Source organism: Rhinopithecus bieti, unplaced genomic scaffold (assembly GCF_001698545.2).
Source record: "Rhinopithecus bieti isolate Rb0 unplaced genomic scaffold, ASM169854v2 scaffold_33937, whole genome shotgun sequence".
NCBI classification, from domain to species: Eukaryota; Metazoa; Chordata; class Mammalia; order Primates; family Cercopithecidae; genus Rhinopithecus; species Rhinopithecus bieti.
In genome coordinates this window covers 259,026-275,658 of record NW_016814873.1, presented here as the reverse complement: position 1 = coordinate 275,658, position 16,633 = coordinate 259,026, and the positions used below count along the sequence as shown (strand labels likewise).

At 43.9% G+C, this 16,633-nt stretch overlaps 1 long non-coding RNA gene across 2 annotated transcripts in view; it reads right to left on the bottom strand.

Annotated features, from left to right (window-relative positions):
* Window positions 1-691: 691 nt before the first annotated feature.
* The window catches only part of LOC108515570 (uncharacterized), a 25,113-nt gene continuing 9,171 nt past the window's right edge, over window positions 692-16,633 (bottom strand). For both annotated transcript variants that reach the window (XR_001881562.1, XR_001881563.1), the window contains 2 exons: window positions 11,724-12,706; window positions 692-774 (listed from right to left, as the gene is read on the bottom strand). This is a non-coding gene — a long non-coding RNA (uncharacterized LOC108515570). The remainder of the gene's footprint in view (window positions 775-11,723; window positions 12,707-16,633) is intronic.

Here is a 16,633-nt window from a genome sequence, read left to right as displayed (position 1 = left end):
AAATCACACACCAGGGCCTGTTGGGGTGTGGGGACAAGGGGAGGGAGAGCATTAGGACAAATATGTAATACATGCAGGGCTTAAAAGGTTGATGGGTGCAGCAAACCACCACGGCATGTGTATACCTATGTAACAAACTGCAGGTTCTACACATGTAGCCCAGAACTTAAAGTATAATTAAAAAAAAGAAAGTCGGTGGCATGGTTACCTATTCTGCTCTGGTCCTGGGTCCCTCTCAGATACTTTCTCATGAAACTTTTCCAGTTGACTGATGTGCCAAATGTTTAGTTTTAGGTGAGACTTTTCTTCCTATCTCCAGAGGCTGTACTGTGCTTTGTTTCCAGATGTGCTCAGTTTTATAAAAGGGTTCCCCTGAGGAGGGCCACATGCCCTGATGCATTTCATTTTACGTGGGGCCAGGAAGCTGGGAAGCCTTAGCTTGCTCCCAGGTAGGAGCTTGCTGAAAGCTGCACTCATCTACTTGTCTCACATTGCAACCTACCCTGGCGTGTGTGACCGAATGATGGCATCGTGTTTCCTGGAGAGCTGTCTCACAGTGTCCTTTACATAGCTGACAAGACACGTGTTCAGGCCGTCAAGCCCCACGTTGTATGGTTTTCCTCAAACTTGTCTGCAAGGGCTGTGTTCTCGGTGTACCTCATGTTGTGTTTTCCTTCCTTCCTCCGGCTGAGATAAATATTTCTCTGCTCAGTTTTATCTTTCTGACAGAGAAAGAACGAAATGTGTAGTCTGCTATTCATGAAGAAACATGTCCTGTAACAAGAATGAAGTTTAGCAACAGAATGGAAAATAGACAGAAATAAACATATTTGACCTTTGGATTTCTAAGAGAAAACAAGAAAAGAACCCTCCCGCTGCCACTCTCTAACTGTGCAAGCTCGAGCACGCCTTTCCTGAGCCTCAGTTTCCTCGTCTATAGACTGGGGACGATAATGCCTGCTCCACAGGTTGCCATAAGAATGAAATGATCTAAAATCCTTAGTGCACAGTTTGTGGCACATAGTGAGGGCTTCATAAAGGTTGACGTTAGACTCCATTTTCTTTTCCACAGTGGGGAAAACTGAAACCAAAATCACCTTTCCTTCAATAGTTTTCATATAATTCCAAGGCAAATGTTTTGAAATATTCTTTGGTACAATTTCCACGAGTGTCTAAGAAACCCATACGGCAGTTCAACAGTGATTCATAAAAGGCAATGTGAGGACCACAGTTAGTTCTGCTGAATCAGGATTGCTGATCAATTAATGTTAAATCTACCTAAACATGAATGTTTGAAAACCAGGGCAATTCAAGGACTGATTTATAGAAACTCATATTAAAACAATGACTACAAAGAATTCCATGGCATTATCTGACACTGCATGAAGATGCTTTCAGTGAGCACCTGAAGGCCTTGCTGCTGTTGCTGAGCTGACACTGAGACCCTGAGGACGGAAGGCAATGCTGCTATGCCGCCCGCCAGCCCGGGAACCGCAAGGAGCCTCAGGAGTCTTCCTGATGGAAGATCAATGGCTTCTGACATTTATAAATGGCTGGGAAACATGGGTTTACTGACTGTAACAGGCACGTTCCTACTTTTTTCCATGTTGAGTTTGTTGGTGAGCAAAAAGCCGCCATCTTCTAGGCTTTGGGCTTTGGCTCAGATTTCAGTGAACCAAAGAAGAGGCAGTAAACAATATTAAAATTTTCTTTATTTTTAAAGAAAATAGACACTGACTTACAAATGGAGTGAAATATAGAAGGCTCATAATATAGAGAGCCTCTATAGCATTGCTTTTCTTGTTTTGAAATTAATATATAGACATGGTAGAGAGTTTGGAAATTGCATAAAAGTACAAGGAATAAAATGTCACCATCCAAAAGATTAACACTGTTAAAATTTTTCTGTTTTGTGTTCTGGGTTTCTATGTATATACATGCATATTTTTACAAAGCTGGGGTTGTGCTGTTTATACTCTTTGGTTATTTGTTTTGACCTAGAACATATTCATGGGCGTTTTATAGCGTCGAAATTTCTCTTAAACCATGATTTTTCTCAGCTAGCTGGCATTCTATATGGTAATGATTTATTATTTACTTATTTGTAGAGAGCACCAATTTTTTATAGGGCTTCTTTCCTTAGAACCTGAATAATATTTCTGCTAATTTATGTAGCTGGCAAAGTGTAATTCTTTTCCAGTTCAACCACTGGAATGTTCAAAGCTCCATTTTTAATTTACATGACAGCTCAAATATGACTTTCTAAGACCTGCCACATAACAAGCTTGCACCCACTGGTTCTCTATCCAGCAGCACCAGAGGTGAGGGGGTGCCTGACCCTGCTCCCTGGTCCTCTTGGTTGACCTGTTCAGCTCCAGCTGAATGTAGGAATATAGGCTTCACGTGGCCAGCTTTTGTTTTCCAAAACCAGAAATTCAGATTTTTATAAAACAAATGTTATTTTATATTGACAACGATCTACATTTGGAAATAAAATCACTAGGGGCAAGCAAAGTGCATCTGCAGCTGGAGTTGGTCCTTTGTTCCCGGCCGGTGTGTCTTCTGCAGGTGGGCCCTCTGGGCACACTGCTTCCTGCAGAGCCTCCAGTGAACCTTTCCTGCTCCCACAACCCGTGAGACCTTCATGCTTTTTGTTTTTGGGGAAATTGTGCTTAGAGTCTACCGTGTCCCGCAAGGACTCAGCTGCTGGGGGAAGAAGTCAGAGAGACTGGAGAGCCTTCCTTCGTCCTGCCCTGTTGCCTGCCTGCTCTGATGGGAGAGAAGAAACGGGCCACGTCTCATAGGAGCATCCTGCCAAGTGATGATACTGGCAAGCAAGTGAATACGATGGTGGGAAGGCACATGACTGGTTTTGGGTTCCTATTTGCTGCTCACCGTGCTCGGTTTTGCATCCATGGGATCTAATCTTTATCAGAACTCGAAGAGGAAGGTATTTGTGTCTCACTTTCTGTGAGAAAGCTGAGGTTCAAATCCATTTAAACTAACTTTCCTGGGGCCACATAGTTCTTGGTGACTGAAGTGGGATTTGGCATCTCGTGTCCCCACCTGCAAAGGTCATGCCTTCTCTACATGCCTTACTGCTGCCTGCTCTTTTTTTTTTTTTTTTTTTTTTTTTTTTTTTTTTTTTTGAGACGGAGTCTTGCTCTGTTGCCCAGGCTGGTGTGCAGTGGCACCATCTCGGCTCACCGCAACCTCCGCCTCCTGGGTTCTAGCGATTCTCCTGCCTCAGCCTCCCTAGTAGCTGGGACTACAGGCGCCCGCCTCCTCGCCCGGCTAGTTTTTTTTTGTATTTTTTTTAGTAGAGACGGGGTTTCACCGTGTTAGTCAGGATGGTCTCGATCTCCTGACCTTGTGATCTGCCCATCTCGGCCTCCCAAAGTGCTGGGACTACAGGCTTGAGCCACCGCGTTCGGCCTGCCTGCTCTTAGATAAATGTAGCTCACAAATAAAATGATGTCCCAGATGCTGTGCACACTATAACTTGTTGGGCAAACGTTTTTTATTATTTCTTGAGGGACAGAATCTGATAAAATCCTGACTGGAAAGTTGTTGTCAGGGTGGTACTCCCAATGCAGGATAGTAACCTGGGTGCAGGATGGTATCCCGGTGGAGGACAGTACCCCCGTACCCCGTGTAGGACAATACCCCTGGTATAGGATGATACCCTGAGTGTAGGATGGTATACCTGGTGTAGGATGGTGCCCCTGGTGTAGAACAGTACCCCCTGTACCCCCGTGGAGGACAGTAGTCCCAGTGCAGGATGGCATCCTTTGGTGTAGGACAATAGCCCTGGTGTAGAACAGACCCCTCATGCCAGCGACAGTACCCCCCATACAGGATGGATGGTACCCCAGGTAGAATGCGCTACCCCTTGCAGGACCCAGTACCAACCCGCTGCAGGGCATGCTATCCCCGAGTACAGCGATGGCCTACCCCCATGCACGTATCGAGCTTACCCCCTGTGCAAGACAGTAGACCCCCCATGCAGCGATGGTAGGCCCTCTGCAAGATTGTTACCACCCCATGCATGGACCATATCCCCGAGGACAGGACAGTACCCCATGCCAGGAATGGTTACTCCCCAATGCAGGACAAAAACTAGCCACCATGCTAAGATGGTACCCCCCGTGCACGATGGTACCCCCATGTGTGCTCGTGGCACAGAGGTAGAACAGGGGCTGCTGGCAGGGACTGAGTGGAGAAAGTCAGAGACTGTGGAAGGTCATTGGCCTGGGGTGGCCTGGACATGGCCAAAGAGAAGCCAGCCACAGGCGAAACAGAAGGAACACGAAGACAAATTAGGGTATTTAATTATCTTAGTGTTGTTTCAGAGCTAACATTCATTTAATACATTTTATTGAGAATGATTATGTGTCAGACACTGTTCTAGAGCCTCAGAACCAAATAAAAAAGGCTCCTGCCCTTGTGGAGCCCACAGTTTAGTAGCCTCTCCCTCACCTTCCTGCAACTAAAGGCATATTTAAAATATGGTAGCAATTTAGATTCTCCAGATAGCATAGGAAACGCGGCCCTTCCCCGTGGCCTATACCCATCCCTCAACAGAGACAGGCAATTGCCAGCACCTAGGCAGTTGTCTGACGACCCCAGTGGCCCACTCTGATCTAAAAGGCAGAGAAGCCCCGGCAAGGTTTGCTCTGACGACACATGGACTGTGGGGCTTGGTGGGTGAGCGGCTCAGTCCCTGCTGGCAGTCTGGAAATCGCTCCCTTGCATCTTCTAATTATGTTTTCAGCCAGGAGTTCTGTTCACCACAGTTAGTGCTTTTTTTTGATTTTTTATTTTTTTTTGACGGAGTCTTGCTCTTGTCACCCAGGTTGGAGTGTAATGGCGTAATTTCAGCTCACTGCAACCTCTGCCTCCCAAGTTCAAGCGATTCTCCTGCCTCAGCCTCCCTAGAAGTTGGGATTACAGGCGTGCACCACCATGCCTGGCTAATTTTTGTAGTTTTAGTAGAGATGGGGTTTCACCATGTTGGCCAGGGTGGTCTTGAACTCCTGACCCCAGGTGATCCGCCCACCTCAGCCTCCCAAAGTGCTGGGATTACAGGCGTGAGCCACCGCACGCGGCCAGTTAGTGCTTTTTCTCGCGGGAATTCTGTTCTGCTGAAGTTTGAACACGAATTTCCTGGTAATACTGTGATGGTAAGGGGGGAACTGCATTATGACTGTTGGTCAAGTTATTAGCAATGGTTTAAAAGTAAGCACAAGATGGAGGCTGACACTTAAACTATGTGGTCTGAGCACAGGCGTCACTGAAGTCACATGTGCACACTTCCCTCTTCCAGCTTTTCCCCTCACTCACTCATAGTCCACCCATAAAGGCCACGGCTGCAATCCATAAACGCGGGGCTCTGCTGCAGAGCCAATGTGAAGGTGACTGGAATGTCTGGAGGCAGGAGGACCATGGGGTTCAGCAGCTGTTGCTCAGCTAAGGGAGGCTTCCTCTACCAATGGAAAAGCGCCTCTGCCAGCGGCCCTTCCAGAAGCAATTGCAGAGGTTTTCGCTTTGCGTGGCTACAGGTGAGACAGTGCTGCAGTCCTGCACAGGTAGCCAGGTAGCCAGGCAGCGGGATGCCCTGCAGGGGCCTGGCTGTAGGAGGCCTGGATCTGCCCAGCAGCTTCATCCGATGCTGACTGTGAAGCAGGCTCATGGTGTGCACCTTCAGGTGGTTAGTGAACCCCAGTCTGACATGGGCGAATGTTCAGACTATGTGGCCATTACGATATCGTAATCATGATGTCTCAGAGGCTAAAGAAATGGTATTTATGATTCTAACTCCATTCAGCGACGTTCTCATGTTGATTCAGTCTGTGCTAAGACCTGGGGTGCTGACAGGAGGATGAGAGAGATTCCAGCCTTTGGAGTCACAGTGATGGGAGGGGCTTGCATCCACGTGAGTGTGTAGCAGCCACAGTTGGACTTCCCTGACATTCACTTTCCCCTTCCTACATTGTGGGACCATCCAGAGTTTCACCCTGAACCCAGGGACCAGCCAAAGACCCTCCTTCCCAGGTTCCCTGGAACAAGGTATGACCCTGGCCCTGAGTTCTCCCAGGGATAGGGAGGAAGGGTCATGTCCTCAGGGAGTGAGCATGTCCTCATCCTCTTTCCCTCCTCTCTTGGGGCTGGAAAATATTTCCTTAGTGTGATGAGGCCTTTTGCAAATTAGCTTACCATGAGAAATGCACAAGCGTATTTTTCCTGTGTCAATAGCAACGCAATATCCTTTCTTAGGATGATTTCCCACCAAAACAGGAGCTGTGCCTCATGGTAAGAATGGGAAGGTCAAGGGGTCTTCCTTCCAGGGACGCTCAGGTGGCTCTGCTGGCAGTGGCGTGGAATGGGCTGACACACCTGCACTCCATGCTAATGCCGTTGGTTACTGCTACAAGGCTCTTGGACGTGCCTCCAGGTTAATGGACACATTCTGGATAAGGAAAGAAATTGTTTTTGCTTTTTCTGTGTGTGGTGGATTTTTTTGGTGAGTCTTGGATCTGTGACTTGACCTCATCAGCATCAGGCTGCCACACCTGGACTGGGAGCTGTTGCTGGGATCACAGGCTGGTCGGACTGTCTTAGCCGTGTTTCGTTCAGGGAGGAGGATGGGGCCGCTCCACCTTCCCGGTGCCTTTCTCCCATGTGGGAATTAGACTGAGAGAGATTTTATAACAGAAGTTGCTGTTTGGCGCTGGTCCAGTTTGCAACTTGATAATCAGATGGAGATGAATGTAGTGAAAGTGAAGATGCAGGGAAGTGGGAGTGTGCATCTGTGTGGATCAGCAGTAACCCCGGTGGGGTGTGGGGTGGGGCGTTCATTTGATTCTCTATGTAAGCATTGCCGGCTTAGAGCTGGAAGGGAGCTTTCAGATCATCTGGTCAGATTTTACAGAACAGGAAAGTGAGATGCAGAGCCCAACAGCAACTGGACCATCATAGCCTCAAAGCTGGGCTGCAGCCTCCAACCACTTTCCTTCCCAGCCCAGCATGTTTCCCTCTGCAGATCATCTTGGGTTTCACATAAAATGTTTGCTCTTGTTGGTAGGCATATCTTTAAAATCCCTGTGAGTAGGTATATTTTATGCTCCTTTTCATATTTCCACTTGATGATTTTGTGCATAAGATCTAAAAATAAAATATGTATCCATCATTGTAGATATAAATATAATGTTAAAAAATGATCACTCTTCCCCATTCCTTTTGTGAGCATGAAGTTGGGATCTACATGAAACTCAGGAAAGTTTACTCTTCTTGTTACTGTAGCAAAAAAAAAAAAAAGCTCTTGTAGTTTGAAAAGTATAAAATATTTATCTCATTTTCCTTCTTCCTGAACCCCTTCTTTCTTTATTCACATTCATATAAAAATGTAAAATTCCACTCTGAGATTGTATGATTGTATTAGTCTTCCCAAATACCTAATTGAGTTGAAAACACAGATTTATTTAAATATGTATATATCAGTATTGTTGCTTTTAAGAATTAAAATATATTTTAAACCTAAAATATAAGGTGTTGATCCATTATATGGTGTGAACCACTGCACACAAGCACTTGATAGAAAATGGCTCTTCCTATATTGAAAATCTGATTTGGTTGTAAGTATTTTGTCATTTGAAATTGTAGTAGTTTCTTATCCATCAACATGTAGGTTGTAGAAGCTAGGGCTGTTCTAGGGACTACAAGATATATATATCTGAAAGCCCATATATATTTCATATATATATGAAATTTCATATATATATTATTTCACCCATATATGTTATTTCATATGTATATTATTTCATATATATAATAAAACAGCCTTATCCGCTAGGGACCTATGTTCTAAGCAGATGACAACTGAATTTACAGAAAACATTTGTCTTCCCCATGAAACTACAGAGATATGAGCAACATCATTACTGAATATTCAGAAATACTATTGCAGGACATTAATTTCCTAATTCTGTTTTATAGAGTTGGGCCAGAAATATTAACCACCTGGGTTTACTATGAAAATGCAGAAGCATTCTTTTACTCAATTCTTAATCTATGGGACAATAATTCATGATAATTTCAAAAATTTGAGTGTTAATCATTTAAAAATGTCCTACTGTGCACATTCAAGAGCTGTGCACATTCATTAACAATTGTGACCATTTCTGCAGTCCGGACTTTCTGGGGAGATGGTCACAGGTAGGTTACCCCACGCCGGTGCTCACCTGCTGAGAGGTCATTTGTTCAGCTCTTTGCCAAGGTACTGGAATGGAAAGGACTAATGAATATGTTCAACTCAGAAACATATACTATTCAGGAAATCAGTAGTAAACTTGGAGAATTAAATAGACCCATTCATAATTAAAGAGCTGAATTACTGTACTAATGAATTTCCTTCCTGGAAAGAGGAATCTGATGGTCTCATCCATCTGTTCCTTCTCCCCTCACTTTGTTACTTTTCTTTTCTTTCTTTCTTTTTTTAAAAAATATATAGTGTGTTATGTTTTCTTAAATCGAGTTTACTCCAGCTCATTCTCCTTCATACTTTTTGATTGTTCTCACATTTAAAAAAAAAAAAAATCACCCATTGATTAGAGAAGAATTTTTACTGCACTTCCCTGAACTCCTTGTCAATTAGATTAGAAAACAGTAAGAGGAACAAAAAGAGATTCTCATCTTGCTTTCCATACATTACAGATAATCACCCAGCACCCATTACACGGCTGCATTCAGCTACAAATGACACTGGGCATTCACTCAGCACTAAGGTCTGAATTTCTCAGCGCTGGCTGATTGGCTGATTGGCTGAGGTCAGTCTACCCAGCACTTTGAAGGGCTGCAGCTTAGGGCTGTTGGGCAGGGGGCTTGGCACTAACTACTTTGAAAGCAGGCAACCGAGTGCTTTTGATTAAATATGGAAAAGCCAGCAGGGAGCCTTGGCAGCATGACATTTGAAATGAGTCCTCCAAAATTTTTTCAACTCTCGAGTGCTTTAATGTCTTGAGCAGGTTGAAATTAATGCAAAGCCTAAAATGAAACGATGAGCATGTGTTAGGATTCCGTGGAACCCCGAGGAGGGCACCAAGAGGGCTGGGTGAGGCCTCTCTCAGCGGTGAACCCTGAGTTTCGCCTGAATCGGAGAAAGCACATCTGAGTTCCAGGGCAGGTTATGGCTCTTAGTCCGCTTAGATTTCTTCTGACCATGCCAGCCACAGGGCTCTCTTGCTCCCTCCAGCTGCTGCAGAGCAGGCAACCTTCTTGGGCTTCCGGTGTCACCCGGTAGCACCAGGGGCTGTCCCCGCTTCCTGCCACGTGTCCAGCATCACAGGAAATCCAGCCTCCTGTGCCCTCGCCCGCTTCAACTTCCTTGTCTCTCAGGGCAGGGCCAGGACATGCATTTAGCACCAGTTATCTGTTTCGTTTTAAAATGTGAAATGACTTACATCCTTCATGACTGTGCTCTTCAGACCCAGAGAACAGGACGAACGTTCCCGCCCAGCCTTATGACTCTGTGAGCCTCTGTTTTCTTAACTGTAAAATGGAGCCAATATTGTCGCCCCTCCCTACCTTAGAGGTTGCTTGAGGAATGAGAGAACCTCTGCAAAGAACTGAGTTCAGATGTTATTCAGACATAAGATATTATTATCGAAATAATAATAATAATATTTTTAGTTTTTGGACTTCTAAGCCTCAGCCTCCTCACACAGTGTTTGCTGTGGAAGCTCAATGAACAATTAAATTTGTAGATTTCCGTGATTAGTATTTTTTGTTCCAGAAGGCAAACACTATAATTTCAAGAATATTCTCTGTATTTTTTGAGGGCTTACAAAGAAAAACACCATGTAGAAATAGCCTGATTTTCTAAAATGCTCAAAGAATGATGTATTCTCATACACCTAATTTCTGGCTAAGTGGCTAAACAAATATTCCTTTTCTTTAAACTTTATTATTGAATATGGAAAGGCCTTATTTGCTTTTCTTATTGCAGCATGATATGTAATACGAATCTTTAGTGCATTTCATCTTCGATGAAGAATTGCTTTTGAAAATAGGAACCATTTTCAGGGTGGCCATAGGTTTAACTCACAGGTATTGGTTGGAAACTCAGTAACAACGGGTCTGAACTCTGATTTCTGTTACTTATCTTTCTTAAGATGGAGTTTTTAATAACTCACATCTCTTTTAATTTAGTTAGTAGTGAGTACATATTACAATGAAATGCCACACATATTAACCCTTTTGTGACTTCCTTCACCCTCCCCAATCTGAATAAGCAAAATGTTCACTTGAGTTGATAGGAGCGCAAGCTCAGTGTTGTGGGGGAATGTGTCCCTCAGGGCTGCAAGTGCTGCATACTCAGTCCAAAAATGAGTTCAATTAGATCATTGATTCACTAAATTAGAGAAAGGAGGAATTTTGTTTCATTTTGCTTTGAATCAGCTACTGGTTCCAGTAAGGTGATTAAAGAGTCCAGTTTTGGAATAGTTGTAGGTATTATAATTTTGAGCTGGGCACTCTTAGATTTGGAGAATCTGAATTATAAATGAAATAATAGAATTTGGTGCAAGACGAAATTCGTAGAGTCTAGGAATTACAGCCCTGTGGGATTTAATGTCTTTTCACAGGCATAATTGATATCTCTATATTTGAACTATAGGCTTTCTAATCTAGATAGTGACTGGAAGCCATTTCTCAGCTCGTCCTTGTGGCCTACAATAGAAACAGGGAATTTCTCAGAGGCACAGCTGGCCCAAGTGGCAAAGTCTTAAAGGGGATCCTGGTGCCACCCCCGGACTGCAGAGTAAGCTGCAGTGCGGAGGGGAGGGGAGAAAGCACCGTGTATTTACTGATGATAGGGCTCAAGCTGGTGTGGGGCTTGGCTCAGGGACGTTGCTCCAAAACTCCAAGAAAGAAAAAAGAAAAGGTTTCATTCAGTCCTCACAACAGGCTTGCGAGTAAAGTGACCTCGTTTGATATCGAGGACACTCATCCTCAGTGAAGTTGACAACCCTCGCCCGAGGGTTCAAAGGTCACGGTGGAAACCAATTCTTTCAGCCCCTTCTTCCCTGGTTTCCTTTCCTTCCCCAAATCCAGCTACAAAGAAATGATGAAAACGACAATTTACTCATCATAAAAGTAGAAGATAACATGGCTTAACCAAGTTATGGAGATTAGTCGGAGAAAGCCAGGAAGAGCAATTGTCCTTGTATTAATACTATGATCAACGCCTGCAGTGCTCATGTGGCCTGAAATCAATGTGCACAAACCCTTTCCCGTGGGAGCCCTGAGAGAAGCCTCTGGAGACTCGCGCTTGGCTGCCACATGGCACGTTGATTTGCTTGTGACCCCGGGAAAAGCCCTTCATCTCCTTTGGAATTTGCTGACCCTTGTTTGTGGGTCTCACCTTGAGCCTTTGAAAGGGGATCTAAAGCCCCAGATAGCTTTTCTTTTGTGAGGGTCGGTTTCGGTGGGGAAACATCCGTAATTTGAAGAGTGGTATAAAATGAATAGAATACCATCTAGCATCTTCCAGTTATTCAGTAAATATCTGTTGAATAACAAAATGCATACTACTTGACCATTTTTTAAAAAATGTGGATAGTTGAATTGGGAGAATGCACAGCTGATTATCTAAGTGACCACTGGGTGTCACTGTTTACCCACTGACCGACCATCAGTTTTTTTTTTTTTTTTTTTTCCCCCCTCACCTGGTCAGGACGAAAGCCTCGGGAAGCTGGTCCAGATGCAGAGACTTCAAGTTTGTTTCTTATAAGTAACCTGTTATCTCAGGAGGAAAAAGGGTGATTCCTGTGTTATTCACTTCAGGATATTTTCTGCATTCTGTAATTTAGATGGAGAGCTGATGTGGTTTCTGTTTCTTCATCTCCCTTTCGTCCTCCTAAAGAAGTTTTCTTTTGCCAACAGAAACAAGAGATTTTATTTTGCAATTTATCTTGAAAATAGGAACGCTGGTGTGAACATTAGTTGGTACAAGACGGCAGGGTTTCATGTGTAACTTTAATAGGAAACTATTGCAGGTGCTGAAAGTAAATTCTCACCTTGTCAGGCTCAGTGGATCATGATTATTGTTGCAGTGAGCTTCCTGGAAATAGAGGCCGTTCTCACTCTCTGGTGAAAGACGTAGATTGGGCTTCAAAGGCCACCTCCACTGTTCTGATCTTTGGCCTCTAAGGTGATGCTCAACATCTTTGATCCTCAGAGTTCTTTGCCCCCCAGAGTTCTTCTGACCCCACTCCCAGGGCTGCTGGGAAGTACCAAGTTCAAATTCAAAATGTCTTGTTTTCCTCCTCAGGGGTGTTCTGCTAACATCTGAGCTGATGGGCCTTGAAGGAATCTTGTTTCCTCTGCTCTTCCCTTTGTGATGTAATTTACCAATTCTTTATAACACAGTCTAATATGGGTTGGGCCAAACAGCTGGAATTCCTAAGTCAGAAGTTTTCTCTGAAAGGCACGTCATTGACTCACTTGTCCATGTCTGTGGATTTCACTGCTGCAACAAGAGGACCTAGAAAACAGCCATCTTAAGACCTGAAGAGGCCTCAGAATTTATCCAGTTTAGTTTTTTTTTGGATGCATTTTGCTCTTTCTTCAACATTCCATAGAGGGCTATAAAACCTTACAAGTGGGAGGTCTTAACATTTCCCCATAAGACCAATAACGTGAGTACAACCTGCAGAAAACAGAAAGAATCCAGTTAGACAGTCCCTGGCCACTCCTTTCTCAGCCCTCCTTTCCTGCCCACACCTCCCCTGCAGGAGCTCTGCTAATTCTTCACTGTATCTTGGTACCCTCTCCTTTAAAGGGAGAAGAAAAAGACGAGCACTTATGTTTCCTGAATCGAATGCATTCCAGGCTGATGAAGAGTGATGGCTACCATTACTTGACTTCTTTCTCTGACCAGGACTTGTGTTCAGTTTTTTATTTTCACAATGTCATTTAATTCTCACTACAGTCCCATGAGATGCTCCAAGTTTTCCCTAATTTACAGATGAGAAAATTGGAGCACCAATGGTGGTTAAATGGCCTACACAAACTCACCCAACTAACACCTGGTGATTTCTGATTCCCCTGCTTTTTAAAAATTGATACATGATATTTTACGTATTTATGGGGTATATGTGATATTTTGTTACATGCATAGAATTCGCAATGATCAAGTAAAGGTATTTGCGGTGTCCATCACCTCAAGTACTGACCATTTCTATGTCTTGGGAACATTTCAAGTCCTTTCTTCCAGTTACTTTGAAATATACATTGTTGTTAACTATAGTCACCCACTCTGAATTGAACATTGGAACTTACACCTTTTGTCTAACTGTATGTTTACACCCATTGACTCGTCTCTGTTCACACTCCCACCCACACACCCTTCCCACCCACACACCCTTCCCACCCACACACCCTTCCCACCCACACATCCTCCCACCCACACACCCTTTCCACCCACACATCCTCCCACCCACACACCCTTGCCAGCCTCTGGTATCCATCATTCTATTCTCAACTTCCATGAGATCAACTTTTTTTTTTTTTTTAATAGTTCCCACATTTGAGTGAGAACTCGGATATTTGTCTTTCTGTGCCTGGCTTATTTCACTTAACACAAGGACCTCCGGAGACTCATTTGCTTTTAACCACTCACCTACTTAGGGGGATGTTGGGTTCAGTGTTGTGGTCTGTAATAGAGAGGGTTTTTCAGTCACTGCCTTGAGCTCATAGTGGAGGCGTTTGGAGCCACATGGAACTAGACCTGACTATCAGCTGCAAGAACAGGAGGATTTCACTCAATTTCTCTTTTGCTCCTGAAAGCATTTCTCTAGATGCCTCATTTATCCGCATGTGGCTATTGCACATTGTATGTGATATGGTTTGGCTGTGTCCCCACCCAAATCTCATCTTGAATTGTAATAATCCCCACATGTCAAGGAGGATGGTCAGGTGGAGGTAATTGAATCATGGGTGTGGTTTCCTCCATACTGTTCCTGTGTTTGTGAATAAATCTCATGAGATCTGATGGTTTTATAAATGGGAGTTCCCTACACACCGTCTCTCTTGCCTGTTGCCATGTAAGATGTGACTTTGTTCCGCCTTTGCCTTCCACCATGATTGTGAGGGTTTCCCAGCCATGTGGAACTGTGAGTCTATTAAACCTCCTTCCTTTAGAAATTATCCAGTCTCAGGTATGTCTTTATTAGCAGCGTGAGAACAGACAAATGCAGTATGCCTGTGTGAAAATCTCTCATATACCCCATAAATAAATGCACTTACTGTGTACCCACAAATACTAAAAATGAGATTTTTTTAAAAAAAAGATTTCTTTAGCAGCTGTGGGTGGCTGGACACTGTGCTAGCGGAAGGCATCCTTATCTTCCCCCTTGCTTAGCTTCATGGAGACCATGAGCCCCCCAGTCCTCACCCCTCCCCTGCAAGTTGGAATTAGACTTATTAGAACTACCTGATGGAGCTCAGTTAAACTTACAAAAAACGAAAGACAAAACTAAAATAGCCTGCTCAGTTTATAACTCTCAGCCAAAATCTCCGATGAGTGGTGGGCGAGGTACATTTCTGTTAGGGAGGCTGAGGGTTTCCCATGTGAATCAGTGTATATATGTACAGAAGGCAGCCCCATGCAGGTGTTTTGAAGACTTAGTGTGTGTCAAGGAAGTGTGTGACGCCTGGGTTTAGAGGGTGGGAGGGGCCTGCTACCATTTGCAGCAGAAGCTACCCTGGGGAAGGCTTACCCCCTGCATATTGATTGCCTGAGGGTTTCCATGAATATTGATTTAGGAAAGGCCAATGGTGTTTATGCTGCTGAATATGCATCATCATGGCCATTGGAAACATGTCAGGCTATATTGAGGCAGGACAGCTCTGGGATTTCATGGGCTTGGGGATAGCAGGGTTGAACTGGTTCAGTATCAACTTGAACTTTCTGCTTGAACTTAATTGCTTTTTGGAGGTAATCAGACATGCAGTTAACCTCGTCTTTCTAGGAATTTTGTTTTCTTGACTCTGCTGTCTTACAAAATGGTCAGGAGGAAGATATTTTCAGAAGGCTTAGGAGCTTGACACGCAGGCCGGATGCATTGTAATTGCATCTGGGGGACAGAACACATTTCTAAACTTATCTCCAAAGCCTTATCTACATTTTAAAAATATTGTGGTTAAGTCTAGGGTGGAGGGAAGCGGCATAAAATCACATATGAACACTCTTGGTAGGATAATGTGCGCGCAGGCGCATTTGACTCTTCCCTTTCCTGGAATGAGCAGCTGGAAGGTGAGTCTTTAAGACTCACGTCCTCGCTTTTCTACAGGATGGTGCAAAGGAGGCTGCATGACAATGTTCTAGCCCTGGGATAGAGAGAGCTGGAGTGTGGTTCTGCCGTGAAATATCAGAGCATGGAGATGACCCAACTAGAAACATACGCCTCTTGGCTTCCGTTTCTTCACTCCCCAAATGGGCAGATTCTTATTCTAACTACTACCTACAGTTAGTAGGAGGATAAAATGTTATAATCAATGTGAAGTGCACAGAACATTTGAAAGTATTTTGGAGTCAGTGATGATACAATGGCATGTTTTGGAGAGAAAACCTTAGGACTTAACCTTGGATGGATCATTTATGACTTCTTCTAGTGCTAGGATATTGGCTGAGTTACTTATTCCTGTGCCTGGGTAAAATTAGTCTCACCTATAAAATAAGAATAATGACCCTATCCCATAGATACTGTATGCAGAATACTCTACAAAGCATCACTTGAAGCACGACGTACATTCAAATAATGAGAGTTTCCATCTCTGCTTCTTCCTCCCCCTTAAAAAATTAATTTATTTTCCCTTTTATCGACTAGTCTTTTGCAGAGGTGATTAGAGTGCCTGGCAATGCATGGGAATGTGGGTCCTATTTATAGATTATTAATTCAGTGGTCTTTTGGAAAATCACTAATGCTGTTTTCCAAATCATTTGTCTTTTTTCAATGCTAAAATTGTGATCTGATCTTCCCAACATAATTTGTTACCTGTTTATGAATTTTGACATGACTAAAGGAAGTGTGGAATTTATGGCAGCGTTTGGGTAGCTAGCATGGCTTTTCTTGCTCAGTAGCTCTAATATAGTTTGATATTTGTTCTATTTTAGTTTGTGTATTATTTACTGCCTTTATACTTTCAAAAGGAACTAGAGGCTATTTGCAAAAACACCAGTAGAGAATATAGTAAAACAACAACCACCAAAAAGAAATGAGAGTCTGGGCGCGGTGGCTCACGCCTGTAATCCAGCACTTTGGGAGGCTAAGCTGGGTGGATCACCTGAGGTCAAGAGTTCAAGACAAGCCCGGCCAACATGGTGAAACCCCATTTCTACTAAAACACAAAATTAGCCAGGCGTGGTGGTAGGTACCTGTAATTCCAGCTACTCAAGCTACTCAAGAGACTGAGGCATGAGAATTGCTTGAACCCAGGAGGCGGAGGTTGCAGTGAGCACAGATATAGGGCCACTGCACTCCAGCCTGGGTGACAGAACAAGACTCCATCTCAAAAGAAAGAAAGAAAGAAAAGAGAGAGAGAGAGAGAGAGAGAGAGAGAGAAAGAGAGAGAG